Below are 14,017 nucleotides of genomic sequence, written 5' to 3'. Positions count from 1 at the left end.
ATAGATCCGTGGCTAGAACCCGGCACAATCCTAGATATGCAAACGTTAAAACGAGCTCAAGCTTACTAGTGCCCAAATACCATCTTAGGTTACTATAATGTGTTTTCTTAACTGCACCAGTCATCATGATTTTAGTTTTATCCTCATCAATCACCAAATCGTTGGTAGTTGTAAACCTTTGTAATTGCCCCAGTGGTCTTTGGAGTCATCCAGGCATCTGATCAATTAGAATGACATCATCTGCATGCAGTAATCGCAAGCATTTCAGGGGTCCCTCTTGAGGAGGAAAGGCTCTAGCAATATTTTTTAAAAAATCACCAATATCGGAAATAAATACATTAAAAAGGGTTGGGGCCAAAATGCAGCCTTCGATATTCCACGTTCAGTTGAGATGTATTTCAAGAGTTATCCATCATTACCCAACCGAACCTATACTAAAGCGCTTGGGTGCAGTGCCCTTAAAATATCAACTAAAAACTCTGGACAGCCCCACTTCAAAAGCTTCGACCATACCATATCCCTGTTCATGCTCAAAAGCGAGGGCGAAGTCCAGAAATGCCAAATACACGGGTACACCCTTTACCAAGGCTTTACTTTTCAGCAAACTTACAATGAACCCATTAACTGTAGTTCCGGTATCCTTAATAAACCGAGTTTGGAACATTTCCAGCCTTCCACTTTTAGCTGCATATTTGTCTATCTACCCTTGACCTACCTTGGCAAAGATTTTACTGCGCTCACCCAATAGTGTGATGGGCATATAATTCAGTGGATATATAGCCTAGCCCCTTTTTTGAATATTGGAACTAAAACAGAGGTGATCCAGGAAATATATATTATATATATTGTAAGACCTTTTTATGGCACAATGTTGTATTTCTATTTCTATGCTTCTTTTTATGTGTAATATGTTTCATGCATGATATGTGCTTTATAGATATGTGTTAACTTAGATAGAAGCTACTGAATTGAATGACATTGGACACCACAGCTCCTGTCGTCACAAACCCAGATGCCACTGGGACCGCGGCTCCTGCAGTCGGGACATTTTACGCCACTGGGACCTCAGATCCGGAAAGGTTGACCGGTGGACTTGCTTGCCGCGTCACTACTAGCAGGTTGGCTTCTTCCTGTGCAGAAGCTGTCCTTGTTCCCATCACTCCGGTATTCTGTTCCTTGGGGTTCTTCCTCCATTGCTCTTCCCTCTTTGTTCCTGGAGCCCAAACTTGACTGCAGCGCATCCAAGGTCCCTCCTGAAGCCTGTGCATGCCTGCAGCCATCACCCTAAAGTTCATCAATCACCTCTATTGTTTTGGGGGTTTCCCTGGTGTGATCTTCCTGGGAAGAACTAGCTGGCCTGTATCCCCACTGGGAAAGCAGTACTTCCTAGGGAGATCATCAATAACATCAGTGCCACCCACAGTCTGGACACCAGTACTTCCTTTGGAGATCATCCATAACATCAGTGCCACCCACAGTCTGGACACCAGAACTTCCTGGTGAGATCATCCACAACAACACTGCCACCCACAGTCTGGGCACCAGTACTTCCTATGGAGATCATCCATAACATCAGTGCCACCCACAGTCTGGACACCAGTACTACCTAGGGAGATCATCCACAACATCAGTGCCACCCACAGTCTGGACACCAGTACTTCCTATGGAGATCATCCATAACATCAGTGCCACCCACAGTCTGGACACCAGAACTTCCTGGTGAGATCATCCACAACAACACTGCCACCCACAGTCTGGGCACCAGTACTTCCTATGGAGATCATCCATAACATCAGTGCCACCCACAGTCTGGACACCAGTACTACCTAGGGAGATCATCCACAACATCAGTGCCACCCACAGTCTGGACACCAGAACTTCCTGGTGAGATCATCCAAAATATCAGTGCCACCCACAGTCTGGACACCAGAACTTCCTAGGGAGATCATCCATAACATCAGTGCCACCCACGGTCTGGACACGGTACTTCTTAGGGAGTTCATCCACAACATCAGTCCCACCAACAGCCTGGACACCAGAACTTCCTAGGGAGATCATCCACAACAAAAGTGCCATCTTCATTCTGGACACTGGTGCTTCCTAGGGAGGTCATCAGCAACAACAGTGCCACCCACTGTCTGGACAGTATTGCTTCCTCAGTAGATCATCCACAACAACAGTGCCACCCATAGTCTCCGTACCAACAGTGCCACCCACAATCTGGACACCAGTGCTTCCTATAGAGATGATTTACAACAACAGTGCCACCTGCAGTCGGGACACCAGTGCTTCATTGTGAGATCAGTCACAAGAACAGTGCCACCTGCAGTCTGTGCTCTAGGACTAACTAGGGAGATAATCTAGAACAATGCCACCCACAGTCTGGAAACCAGTGCTTCCTAAGGAGATCATTCACAACAACAGTGCCACCCTCAGTCTGGAAACCAGTGATTCCTAAGGAGATCATTCACAACAACAGTGCCACCCTCAGTCTGGAAACCAGTGCTTACTAGGGAGATCATCCACAACAACAGTGCCACCCACAGTCTGGACACAAGTGCTTCCTAGGGTGATAATCCACAAGAACAGTGCCACCCACAGTCTGGTCACCAGTGCTTTTGAGACTATAGAAGATCCTCTCCGCGCCCAGGTGCAACTGCTCCAGAGGGGGTGTAGCCATGATCTTCCCGCAGTGAATTCCTGCCTCTGTCATTCCTACGCAGGCCTACTCCTCTTTCAAATGTCTCGTTTGCTGGCTCTCTCTCTCTCCTAGCCATTTCCTTACTGTGGATACTATCTGGCGTCCACCTGGTCAGATCTCCTCCTGCCTCTCAGAGTGGGTGGACCTCTCCTCTTCTCTCCTGGTCTCGACCACTCAACTATTCCTTCTTGGAGACTTCAACATTCACCTTGATGCCTCCTGTCCTTCCTCTGGACTCTTGCGTGACCTTTGTGACTCTCTCTCACTCTCTGTTCTTCCCTCTGGCCCGACTCACTCTGCAGGGCACACTCTGGATGTTCTGATCTCCTCAGACCTTCCCCTCTCTATCCCTCTCACCAATCCTCACTCCTGGAGTGATCACTTTCTCCTGTCCTCCCAGCTCACCCTCTCTACCCCTCAGGCCAAGCCATCTCCAGCACTGCCACCCACCTTCTCGGTCATCCGACCCATGAAGCGCGTGTCAGTTGAGGTTTTCACCGCCGCTTTATCCCCCCCCCCTACCAGTGGAGTAACACAAGATCTGGGGGCCCCCTGCGAGCCATGCTGAGGGCCCCCTCGAACTCAGCCACAAATCATGGGTCACGCCACACACTGGGCCGGCCTAGATTATCATGCTTGTGCAATACGCACAAACCTGCTGCTAAAGGGGTATGCCACACACTGCACTAGGAGAAAGATATAAATATGTGCTTTAATGCAATATACAGCACACTTTCTGAGAATAATTGGCTAAAAAGCCACAGTGTTTGCTATTGTTTTGTAGGGTAATACCAATCCAATACATGCAAGTCACCAACAGTGCACATGATCATGAATGCTTTGCTATTAAAAATGCCACGCCACAATGAAAACATGTCCAACTGGCTGTGCAATGTAGACCAGTGTTAACATGTAATAACATTACAGTGAAGCATGCCAGGCCACATTTAGACATACCTAGACTGGTTGCACCAAAATGCCAGTAGAAGCAATAAAACACATCAAGAAGAGAGCACACATTCAAGCCTGCGTCTCTGTGCCCTCTAACAACACAGCCAAACTCTTTAAAATATGCAAAGTACTGGCAAATCCTTTTGTGGTCTCTAGCTCCCCTGTTCCCTCAACAGGCCCGCTATATGGCTTTGGCCTCTTGCTTCTCCACTAAAACTCAGGAAATCCTGTCCACTATCTCCTCTTCCTCTCCCTCTTCCTCTCTCGACCCCCCTTTGGCCATATCTCCCTCTCCTCCTCCTCTATCCTCTTTTTCTCTAACACCTGACAAGGTTTCTAGACAGGTCCCATCTATGGAAGTGTCATCGAAACAGGTGCTCGACCACTCCTCCAGAATCATCAAGGACCATAGTGACACCCTTGCTCCAGACTTGGCTGATTTCGGTAATCATGCTTTTGCCTCTAACCTGTCCCCTCTCCCAAACTCTTGGAAACGCTGGCCATCTCCTAGGTTACTCTTCACACTGAATCTGTTGGTTGTCTCCATGACCATCAGTCCGGTTTAAGAGCTGCCATAGGTACGGAAACTGTTCTCCTGAACACCTGTGAAGATCTGATCTCTAACCTTGATTCCAGCATTCCTTCTGTCCTCATCCTCCTTGAACTTTCCTCTTCTTTTGACACGGTCAACCACACCATCCTGATCAATTGACTCTGTGAGAACCTGGGCATCATGGATGAGGCCATAGATTGGCTGACCTCGTTCCTGTTGGACAACCCCTCCCAGGTCCAACTTGGTCCCTTTCACTCCGCCAACTCTTTCTACCTGTGGCGTTCCACAGGGCTCTATGATCTCACCCTGGTTTTTCAACCTCTACTTGGTCCCTGTGGCCCACCTGATCTCTACTTTCTCCTCTAACTTTCAGTGTTATGTGGATGACACTCAGATTTCCTTCAGGCTCCCCTCAGCCTACTCTCCTCTCTCGCTCATTCCTGGTCATCTTCAACTCCATTCTCTCTTTCTCTCCTCACATCTCGGACTTTGCCAAGAAGTCCTACTAACAGCTGCACCTCCTCAAAGGGACTCTTCCCTTTCTCACTTTCCCCCAGAAGCTCACTGTCTCCAGAGCCCCGGTTCCCTCTAGGCTGGACTACTGAAACAGCCACTTTCTCAATCTGCCTTCCTCTACTCTCCGACCTCTGCAACTAATCCAGATTATACTGTGAGATTTATCCTTGGCCTCAAGCCCAGGGACCATTTCTCTCCAGCCATGAAATCTCTTCACTGTCTCCCGGTGGCTGCAAGGATCAAGTTCAAGACCCTTTGCATTGTGCACAAGGCTTTCTAGGGCTGGGGTCCGCACTACATCCAATGCTCTCTTCCAAAATACCTTCCTCCTTGAGCCGTAAGGGTTAGATTATTCTCCAGGCAGAGAGTGGGGTTAGATCTTCCTCCTCTGCAGGTGCCTCCCTCTGGAATGGCCTCCCTGCCCCCTCAAACTTGAGCCTTACCACCTGAAGTTCTGGAAGCAGCTCAACATGTTCCTCTTTTCCTCTGCTTTCTCTGTCTCCCTCCCCTGTTAACCTACCTGACATACCTGTCTGCTGTACCAACTGGTTGCTTGGCTACCCATAGTCTCACTGAGTCCAGGCTCTTTCTTGATCAGTCACACTTGCACTGCCTCTGAGCCTACCACACAGTTAGGGGCTGTAACTTTAACCCTACAGTCCCTTGTTCTCCTTGCACTACCCAGAGTCGCACTGCCCTGGCTGCACGTACTCAGAGCATTGCTGCCCTGTTTTCCTCACCCCTCTCCCTTGCACTTCCCCCCTCCCTTTCTCCTTGCACTTCTCATTCTCACACTTGCACAATCTGAATAACAAGATAATTTGTCTTGTGCTCCCTATGTTTTCCTTCCCTAAAACACTTGTGTACAGGTGCGTTATATATGACATCACATCATATAATTGTATCACAGATACCCAGAAAAATATACAGTGCTGCAGTAAGAAACGGCCAGAACCCAAATGCCAGTCTAGCCAGGTAATTACATCTAGCAGGACCGCTTTATCAGAAATGCCCAGTTGAAAAAAGTCATACCAGACTGAGGAATGACTAGACTGGCTGAACCAAAATGCCTCTCTAGCCACTATTACCACATATCATGTCTGCTTAGCCTGGACATGGATGGCCATTATGATTTATTGCACAATCCCACCTCCACACATCCCCTCTCCCTCCCATTCACTACCCCAATCTCCAAAATCAGCTCATTGGCCCAGAATTACCTCCACGTCCCTCTTCCTTGTCCCAGTGCCTATGTATGACGCTCCTTGCCTCATATGTAAGTACTGGGATGAGGAAGAGTGGGACTAGGAGTTAAGATGATTACAGATAGCAAAGTCGGGCATTACCTTCATGCACCTCTACTTGTGTATGAGGCATAGTGCTTCATACACAAGTACTGGCTCATACACAAGTACTGGGATGAGGAAGAATAGGGCTAGGAGTAATGAAGATTACCAATAAGTAATCAATGGATTACACAAGTAGTGGTGCAACACCATTGAGCTGACTGGGCTTCAGCACCCCTCCTCCCCCTAAAATTGTGGGCTATGTTGACTTGACCTGGCTGACCTGCAGAGCAGTTGCCGGACAGAAAAGGACACAGATGTAAAACAGCACCTGGGTTTCGCTGTTAACAAGGGCCTGGCCCAGCACTTAATAAGGTACAGCATTTCACTGTTAGTACCTGCATTCAAATGCCAATTATTTTAGGCATTTGAAATTGTGATGTGGGTTTAGTACTTGCATGCCAGCGGAGTGATTGGAAGGGTAGAGAGGGAACAGGAGACCAGTCATTCTCACATCAGTCCATAAGTGGGTGCTTTCAGACTTAAAGGAGAGAGTTAACTGCTTGTAACATCAAAGCTGCACTAGAACAGTCTCATTTAAATGTGTAAAGAAGTTAGATGCCCCCACACAAATAAGTTTGCTCATCCCCACCACATGTGAAATTGGCACCTCTCCCAATATTTGAAGAGTTACCCCCCTGCAATGTAGGTTTTGTTGCACCCCTGAACACAAGCACACACACCATTCACCATATATACACATGCAAACCCAGCCATCCATACATTTAAGTGTGCACTCTTTCATCCTACAGGCACACCCAGGCAGCCACCCATACATTTAAGTGTGCACCCTTTCACCCTACAGGCACACCCAGGGAGCCACCCATACATTTAAGTGTTCATCCTTTCACTGTACAAACACACACACACGCGCATACCCAGCCATCCATATATTTGTGTGCACTCTTCACTATACACTCGTACACAGACACGTCATGGGGTTGAGGGGAGCCATAATACCTCAAAATTAAATTGTTTCTTTTTGAAGTCAATCTGACTTCACAAAGAAATTATTTCTGTTAAGGACTGAACCATAACAGAAATCATTTCTTTATGAAGGCAGAGTGACTTAAAAAATAAGCTATTTATTTTTGAAGTCAAAGGGCTTCCCCCACCCCATCACATGGAGGCCTCCAGCCTAGGGTCTACATGTCATGGGGTGGGGGTAGCCCCCGAACTTCAAAAATAAAGTTTCTCTTTGTATTCACTCTGCCTTCATAAAGAAATTATTTCTGTTACAGAAATAATTTCTTTATAAATGCAGAGTGAATTCAAAAACAAACATTTAAAAAAAGACATTTTGAAATACAATTTTCTTTTTACTCCAAGTGGGGACCCCTCCCAGGACATGTGTTTGTGGGGACCTCCACACTGCGGTGGCTGCAGGGGACCCTGTTACACCAGTGCCCCCTCTGGCTGAGAGACACCCCGACACAGCCCTTTCCATGCTCCAATCCGCTATCTCTGAAACTCTAGACGTTCTTGCCTGTGTCCTGAGGATCCGCTGGAAGACCAAAGCCAAGTGCAACTCCTCGTTCTATTCAGACCTCTTCACCCTTAAACGCAAGTGTAGGGCGTCTGAGAGGAAATGGCATACTTCATGCACATCCTCTGACAAAGTGGCCTGCCGCCTGCTCCAAAGGCAATACCGGCTCTCTGTCCGCACCAAGAAGAGAGCTCATATCCAAGCCAGCGTGTCTGCGTCATCTAACAACTCGGTTGAACTCTTTAAAATCTGCAAGGAAATGGCCAATCCTGCCACAGTCTCTACCTCTCCTGTCCCCTCCCAGGCCTTCTGCACGGCACTGGCTCGTCATTTCATCTCTAAAACTCAGGACATCCTGGCCTCACTCTCCTCCTCTCCCCTTACTCCCTGCTCTTCCTCTAGCCGTTCTTCGGCCACCTCCCCTCCCACCTTCTCGGCCTTTCCCCTGTTCTCACCAGACGAGGTTTCTAGACAAGTAGTAAAGCGCAAGAAAGAAGATCCAGGATTTAGCGCCCAGTTTTACGAATGCATGTTTTTAATGAATTGCCCTTTGGGTGATAATACGTGTTTCGGCCTTCCTCAGCGTTTCTCAAATCAGGGCTGATGCATTAACTTGTTACTGTTTATCTGAATAAATCTCCCTCTGCGGGAGTCACTTTCTAATTCCTATTCTTGTTGTCTTGCGCTGCGTTTATGGGTGACAAAAAGAATAGGAATTAGAAAGTGACTCTCGCAGAGGGAGATTTATTCAGATAAACAGTAACAAGTTAATGCACAATAGTGGGAGCAGACTGATAAGTACATTGATAGTTCTCCTATGTGAAAGGTTCAGTGGGCTAAAACGTGGTTGTAGACCCTCCCGAGTGGGAAACTAATTTACCCAGGATAATCACTAGGTGGACCCCTTGCTCACTGTGCTTTGAGAGGTACAGCTTCACCTCACTGATGAGGCCCACCAAGGGCCTGGTGAGGCTGTTGCTACACTTGTTCAGAGGGCAATTGCAGTTGCCCAGGTAGGTGGGACCAGACTGATATGCAAATGGATAGTTCTCCTCTGTCAAAGGTTCAGTGGGCTAAAACGTGGTTGTAGACCCTCCCAAGTGGAAACCTATCCATGGAACAGGTTATTTGGCCATGTTCGTTCTTCTTAGAGGTGTTCCCAGACCTCTGTATGAAACAGTCCCACACTCACGTTTGCATGTCATCAGAGTCACCCAACTGTTCCATCCATGGAGCAGGGACATTTGTGCTCATGACTCATGGCCTTCTCGGGATCCCAAAACCTTGTGCCTAAGTTCATTCCATTTAGTTCACTGATGCTCATTCCTGCCCCTGATCTTTGCACTGTAGCATACTACTGTGTCTCAAAGCAGCCAGCTGGCAAATGTTAGTGCACCGTAACACACCAAACATAATATGTATGTGCCCATTTTTATATGATGAAGCTTATCGGTTAGTGTGTGATGAAGTCCCCATCCTGACCCTGAAGGTGGGTGTCAGGGTACCCAACAAGGGGGCTGAATGAGTTCACCGGCAGTGCGTTGCTGTGCCCAGGAGGAGTAGGGGGAAGATCCCCCGGCTACTCTTGCCACGCCACATGCAGGGGCAATAGATTGCCACAAGTTAAACACAGTCCTATCTGCCCCGTTCAATGAAAGGCAGACTGTGGCAGTATATAGTGAGAGCACTGATAGATTCCAGGGCCCTTTAAGACAGGACATGTGGTTACCAAATACTTGCCATTGCTTGATACGCTCACAGATACCAAAACAGTGCCGGAGCTCCCTAATGCAATGGGGGGGGGGGGGGGCTGACAGAGGTCCTGCAGCTGCAGCTTCTGCACCAGATCCATGCACACCTCCTGCCGCCAGAGCACCTGCGCAGGACCTGGCAAGCCAAGATGGTGGATCGGCCATTTGGAGGCTCTGTCCATGTAGTCGGGGACTGCCCGACGGGACCACAGTACACTGAGAAAAACTAGCACTTCAATGACATTGAAGAACAAAGGAGAATAGGTGATCAATCTCAAGTGCAAACCCTGGGAAATAGTCTGACCAAGGGGAGGGAATAAGGGCACATACAAGCAGACCCAGGGAAGCCATTAGTGTGGGTGTTTGCAGTCAGAGCAGAAGAGTGCTTGCGGTGAGCTGGAGAGCAGAAAGATTTGTCGGGAGGGAAAGGGACAATGGGGAAGTTTGGAAAGAGGCATGCAGGGAAGGTGTGCAGAGGAGGAGAGAAGACACAGGTGGGCAAAGGAGTGTAGAAGAGGAGTGGAGGAACAACAGAGGAGATAAGGGGGAGGTTGGGAGGCAGAGCTTGAAGGATGAGAGGAACATCAACAAGACGGATGGGAGAGAGATTGGAGGGAAGGAGGGAATGCATTTCAGTAGTGGGATGGAGGAGGTTGAAGGAGATAAGGCGGGTCCCCTGAGAAATGAGCATATTTTGGGGCACCGAATTGCAGGAGGAAGATTGAGAAGGAGGTCTGATTGACACCAGGCCCCAGGTCAGAAAGGTGAGTAGAGCCTTTGACCAAGAACCGGAGGGAGTACTAAAGTGGCCCTCGTGTGTTGGATTTTCCCGGCAATCTTGGAAAGACCTGCAAGGATGTGGTGGACCACTGCCTGCCAGGGCCTGCTGCAGAGGGGAGCAATTCTCCAGATGTCCACTCAAACTAGAAGGATTCCATTAAGACACTGCAGAACCTACCAAAGGCAGAGCCTTTAGAGACTGTGAGTGGCCTGTGAAGCACCGTGTGCGTCCTCAATGACAGATCAGACACTAGAGTTCCTTTCCATGACTGGAGACATACAGTGATCTTTTGAGTTGTTTTATCCCACTGTACGATGATGCGTCTTTGTATATACTGCTCAACGTCGTGACTCATTGTGCTTGTATTGTGTAGCTTCGACTATCACTTGAGACCTCTCAAAACTGCCTTGGAGTTCTGCCAGGCTGAAGGTCATGAGATGCCATCTTTCTAGTCGCTGGACTGTGAATCAATGACTCCATGGGTGTTTGCCACTGTTGCAGAGGGACCCCAACCCGGGTTTCCTCTTTATGGTCAATGAAAGATGGGACCATTCTTGTATTTGTGTCTAACCCTCTTAGGTAAGAGACTCAGACTATGCCCAACAAATGCCACCTCATCCAATGAACATCTCATCTCTTTCATGGCACTCCACACAGTTACAAAGGTGAACAAAAAGCACTGTGTGCCTTGAGCCCTGCTCGCTCACAGTGAGATTAATCACTTTCTCCTAACCTTCTCTCAGACTCACCCCTATAGTGCTTTGAAGCGTTTTCAGGGTACTATAGTGAGTTATGCAAACAACCTAACCTATTTATTACAACTTTGCACCGCACCCTTTCTTCTCACCTACTAACTCCTTCCCTTTCTCCCACGCCTTTGTCTCGCATTTCCTCATAGACATGTATACATTCCTCTGTACCAGTAAGTTCATCTAATGTACATTAATGCCTGCGCTAGGGTGTCCACTCCTTCCCCACTCACCCAGGACAGACAAAATGAAGCACTACATGATAATGATCTTTCTTGGGTGCAGAAGGGCTGCAAGAATCTTCATGGGTAAAAACAACAACAACAAACAACATACAAGAGCTCTGAGCCTTCATGGTGTGGCTCTCTGCCAGGGAATAGACCATGTTTATGTTTTATTTTCATTGTGTGAGCCTTGTTATGTTATCTTGGACTTGTATAGCGCCTACTGCTATAGTGTATGGCGTCAAAGCGCTTTGCATGTCAAAGGAGCAAAGGAGGAGTATGACAGAACATTTAGAAGTGGTAGGTAGGAGCAAAGTCGGGTTGATAGCTGGGATGAGGGTGAAGGATATATAAGAGGCACAGGAAGGCATGACGAGGAAAGGTGGAGGAGCCATGTGTACAATTGGACCAAACTTATCACGGGACTCCGCTGTATTCTAAGGGGCGCAGCGCCAAGAGGAGAGATGTCTGGAGCAGAGGTGTTTGTTGTGCAAGGGGCTATGTCTGGAAATGACTCACTGCATGGGGAGCCTGGACATGTTGAAGCCATGCCCAAGACAACACTTGCACCAAAACCCTTATGTTTACGTCCCTGGGCCACCAACAATACTGGGGAGGGGTTGCATCTCAGAAATCTGAATTTGCCAAGTTTGCAAAAGGTCCTTATGACGAGAGAAGGAAACCCTCAAATGTGTTGGTTTCCACATTTATGTCACGGTTACCAAAACACTAAGCTTGTGCGCAAAGTGCTTATGGCCGCACAGGAGCCTTCCACAGTGTCATAGTGTGCCAAGGCATGCAGCAAAGCAGGCCTAAGAAACCAGAGCATGCCAAGCCCTCATTTATACAGCTCCATAAGACATGTATGCATTTCTCATTTATACATCTCCATGAAACAAATACACATTTCTCATGAGGGATGGCTTGTAAGCCTGGTCCCTGTAAACTGGACTCCTGATGAGGCTATGACAGAAACTTTGCACCAGTGCAAGAAGCACTTGGGAAAAGAAATACACATTTCTCATGAGGGATGGCTTGTAAGCCTGCTTCCTGCCAACTGGACACCTGGTGAGGCTATGACAGAAACTTTGCACCAGTGCAAGAAGCACTTGGGAAAAGAAATACACATTTCTCATGAGGGATGGCTTGTAAGCCTGCTTCCTGCCAACTGGACACCTGGTGAGTCTATGACAGAAACTTTTCACCAGTGCAAGAAGCACTTGGGAAAACAAATACACATTTCTCATGAGGGATGGCTTGTAAGCCTGCTTCCTGCCAACTGGACACCTGGTGAGGCTATGACAGAAACTTTGCACCAGTGCAAGAAGCACTTGGGAAAAAACGGCCCCAGGACAAATACATATTTAAAAGATTCACAAAAACGAGCACAAATAAAAACAGATAAGGACAGAGGATGCACTTTTTTATTTACTGTAAGTTTTGAAATGCACACTTCATCTTATTCTCAAAGGGGACCTTGCACCAGTGCAAGTAGCACGAGACCAAAATCTGTTCTAGTGCTAAAACATATTGGGGCAGATTCTCAGAAATAAGAGCACAGCGGTTGCACTTTTTTATTTGCGCTAGTTTGTGAAATGTGCTGGTCAACTTCACAAAGGTGACCAGCACATTTCAGTATAGCTACATACATTATTGTCAGTAGTGCACTCCTCCCTCTAGGGTATAGCAAGCTCCAACCATCCACTCAGATGTTATGATAGCATTTTACAGGGACAGGCCCTATAAGAAATGTAAAAAAAAAACAAAACAAAACAGCATTTCTATCACTGTGTGAGGGATAGAAACATGCGCGATAGGGTCAAACATTCAGCATTTTCCTGTGCCTATTCCAATCAAGCATAAGGGAATGATTTTCATGTGTGTGCATTTCAAAGGACATCTTGCTTGTGAATGTGGGATGCACATTGAAATGGGCAGAAAGGGCGCTTACTTCTGCAAATTCAAGTCATAAGAAGTGAATTGGACTGACTCTCCTAGGAGATAAGAATTAGATGGAAAATTAAAAGTTTCTTTACAAAAATCATTTTGGAACAATCAAACCTGATGCTCATCACCATGGGAACACTACTAACATATCCCAAATCGAGTTCATCATTAAAATGGGAAGCCAGTATGCTCTGGCTGAGCAAAGCAGGTCCATCGGTTGAAACATTATAGGAGAGACCTGAGAAAGCATACGAGATGTTATGGAGAGCAGACTGGTGCGATAGAATCGCAGGATGCCAACAATACAAACGCTGTAGAAATCATTAGAGCATTATATTCAGTACCAACCTTTACCACTGGTTACTTTCCCATGCGCCTTAAAGCGTTTTTGAGGTTGCGGCTTGATCTTTGGCAAACTGGAGAAATCATGGCCATTAGATTGGAGTTAGAAGAACAAGCAAAAATGTGCGGCTTCTGTGGCATGGAAATTTAAACCCTAAAACATCCGATGTTGTCATGTTCAAAATGTACTGATGCCAGGAACCTGATACTAGTGAAACATTTCAAGAGTTCAAGAACATTTCTAATGACACAGTCTGGGAAGTCATTTTTTCTGCTAACTGTATATCACTAGTTTGGGCTACTGTAATATTTTTACAAGGAATTAACATTGAATGTGAATGAGCATTTTGCTTCTAAATCTACTCTAAATCGACAAATTGGTTGGATTATATGTATACCAAACATTTAAATAACTTAATTCATGTTTTATTCTGTAATATTTATGTATTTAATTAATTGTAAATGTATATGAGATATGTTTTGTTGAAAGGTTGTGAATTCAACCAAACAACAAATAAATAAAACAAAATTAAAAAAATAGAAAATGCAATACAATACACTCTGCCCAATTGTTGCAATGCATTTCTGCATCAGGGTAAAGGACTAGGATTATGGCAAACTTTGTCCTGGTGTAAACAAGAACGAATATGCATTTTGCACTAGTGCTAAT

This window comes from Ambystoma mexicanum, chromosome 9 (assembly GCF_040938575.1).
Source record: "Ambystoma mexicanum isolate Mex_15411 chromosome 9, UKY_AmexF1_1, whole genome shotgun sequence".
NCBI classification, from domain to species: domain Eukaryota; kingdom Metazoa; phylum Chordata; class Amphibia; order Caudata; family Ambystomatidae; genus Ambystoma; species Ambystoma mexicanum.
The sequence above is the reverse complement of the archived record's forward strand: the minus strand, read 5'-3'. Positions refer to the sequence as shown.